The sequence below is a fragment of the Anguilla rostrata genome, chromosome 18 (genome assembly GCF_018555375.3).
Source record: "Anguilla rostrata isolate EN2019 chromosome 18, ASM1855537v3, whole genome shotgun sequence".
Lineage (NCBI taxonomy): Eukaryota > Metazoa > Chordata > Actinopteri > Anguilliformes > Anguillidae > Anguilla > Anguilla rostrata.
Window position 1 is genome coordinate 3507675 of NC_057950.1, and position 3128 is coordinate 3510802.

Genomic DNA, 3128 nt, shown 5'->3' on the forward strand with positions numbered 1-3128 from the left:
ACGTCACATGATTGCGGATTGTGTTCTCGTGCTCAAGAGATTTCGCGTCTACGCGGAAAGAAGCTTCTGGAGCCTTGGCACGCAGTGGCACACGCATCCCGACCTCCACCATTTGGCAACCCCCGGTGGCCCGCGGTCACGTGACCTCACGGTGGCCAGGGCAATCAAGGTGGAGGTCGGTTGGCGTGCCTGCCAGGCAATGACAGCTCCGCTCCCATGAGGTGAAAAATACTTAGTTAAGAGGGGCTCGTCTTCTCAGCTGTTGACACGGGCACTCCTTAGAAAAGCACTCCGATTCCTGCGCTATCCACCGAAGCACCCGACTGCATTAAATGAAACTATCGAGCGCCTTTGGGGGCCGAAGCATGCGGGTCGTTTCAAATTAATAGATCGATTTTCATTACCAGCAGCAGTGTATAAGCTTTAAAAGACCAATTTAATCAGCTGTCCCACAGACGCTGCAGCAATGACACTGAGCCCAGGGTGTAGGTTCACAGAGCTCCCTTTCTGGAACACAGTTGTGATGACGTCTTTACGCAGCCTCGCCACCTGGCGTCAGACTGCACTGTCATGTCAGACAGGAGGACAGGTGCGCGTGGCAGAAATGGCCGGTGATTTCCCCTTGGTTTGTATGACAGCTGATGTAAAGAGCTCAGTGTCTTCTCTACGGATTGTTAAACAGCGAAACTAAACAAAAACAGAAAGAGGCAAAACTTTTCAATTCTCACAGATCACATGATGTGGAGGATTGGCATGCGCCTTTCACAGTCCATTATTGCTAAGGGAAATATAAAAGTGTTTAATTCCCATCCACTTTCAGACAATTAAATATATTTTTAATATTACCCAGTCAGTCTGTGTAGTTTAAGTGCACTCTGATCAAAAGCTACACATTTTCATGTTTTACCGCTTGTACCCGAGGGCAGAATTTGCATACACTGAACAGGTAGCTTAGACTCTAAATGAAATGTTCTGGACAGTAGCACAGGAAAAAAAACATTCATTTGACTGTAAGGGAATATGCGATTCAATCAAACCCTCTGGATTATTCTGTCAGCTTAATTTAATACGGCTTACTTTGCACGTACTCTCGCAATGCAGGGGCATGAAGTAAGAGCTCCGGGCCAGTCAAAATGAGCTTTCACGGGGGCGATTAAACAAGCCATTGTCCCAACTGATTGGCAAGACCACCAGTTCAAACGTTCTGAATTGACAACCTCACAGACGGCACGGTGATGCAGTGGATAGCGCAGTCACCGCACAGCAAGAAGGTCGTGGGTTCGAATCCCAGACGGGGCCTTCCTGTGTGGAGTTTGCATGTTCTCCCCGTGCCTGCGTGGGTTTCCTCCGGGTACTCCGGGTTCCTCCCGCAATCTAAAGACATGCAGGCTAAGGGGAACTCGCAGGACATTGCTGCAAAAGAGCATGCGTGCTCAGTCAGCCAACCTACACATAAAGCTAAATACATGTCCCACTTTTCTAGAATGTACAAGTGTCTGATTTGTTTTTTTTATGGGCAGGTACATCATTTCTTGCACTGTAGACTGTTTGATCACCTGCAGTGCATTTATCTACCAGCAACTTAAATTGTTTCACTCACAGTTTTGTCTTTAAAGCAGCCCACTTAGGAGAGAAAACCCTGGTGTGGTAGCACTGCTCCTGGAAAGGCTTTCAAAACAACGGTGGAATTGTGGGAAATCTGTCAACAGGGGATCAGGATCTGTTACGAGAAAACATGCGGTTGAGCCTCTGCATTCTCACAAGGCCCACGTGGTGCGGGCTGCTCCCATACGTCAATCACATTGTGGGGAGGTCGCTGTCCAAGGTATTCAAAAATTTTAAGAATGCCCGTAGGCTACAGACACGCAAGCAGAAATGCATATTTATGTAACGTTGCATAAGTGTATGTCCTGTAGGCCTAAGTGGCATCATAATTAAGGTAATTTAGACGCATTCTCATGTGGAATTGGGATTTTTGCTTGAAAATGCAGTAAAGGCTTTGAAACATTTGAAATATTTATCGCCTCCTAGAGGCGGTTGAAGGTAACGTACAGAAAATTGACTTAAACTTAATAATTGGGCCCTATATGTGGACTCATGCAAGTGTGGTTGTTGATTTGACGTTGCGCAATATTATGCAGGTATAAGCAGATACACTACATAGATCATTTAGTGACATGTTTTTGCTATTTTAGTTTGCTGCCATGTTTTTTTTTTTTTTTACTGAAGTTTAATTTTAAACAAATCGCATTTGGTTTGATTGCATATACCCTTAAAGTGGCTAAGTGTGTTTAACTGAATCTCGGGGTGAGTCTGCTCAGGGGATCGTTTGACCTTGTGGCCGTGGCCTGACCTTAAACCCCATTGATCTACTGTGAAATGTGCCACATGCCCGTTGGACAACACAAAGTATGTGACCGTGAAATCTATCAGGACGGACACGGCGCTTCCCTACAGGGAAACAGGACATTTAGTGGATGAGTCGGTGTTTTGCGTCTGCTCCAGAAGCACTATCTGGTGTTTAATTTCATGCACAAATACTGTGGTTTAAAATGCTACCACACACCCACTGAGGACGGCAAAGGCCTACTACCTAAAGAGCGCGCACACAATTGGAAGGGACAAAATAAATCATGAATTGCATTAATTGGTAGTAACCTGATAAGCATGGTACTACAAAATGACTGAAGATGAAGGTATTATTAGTATTTTCCATGTTCTCCATTTCCCTACTCATAGGTAAGCAACGCTGAAGTGGTATTTTGAAAAAAAATATCGAATGGTAATACTTTACACAGCACCCTACTGTATTTCTGCGTAAAATGAATCTTATTTTGTAACCCGATCACTTTGCGTGCAGCTGGTGTATACTGCCACCTACTGGACTAAAATACATTGACATGGAATTACTTTTTGGTCCCTATTCAGCACTATTACAGTTTATGAAAAGGGAACACGCATTAGAGTGGGAAGGTGTTTTTCCTCCAAATTATAAAACTCTTTAATACACACACTGCCTGACGGTGTCTGACAACAAATATCTGCAGCTTGGCCGATTGCCTTCAGCGTTTCATCCGATCAGCAATGTGAAATATGTGATCGTGGCTGTTCTCTGTGCAGCAGTTCGT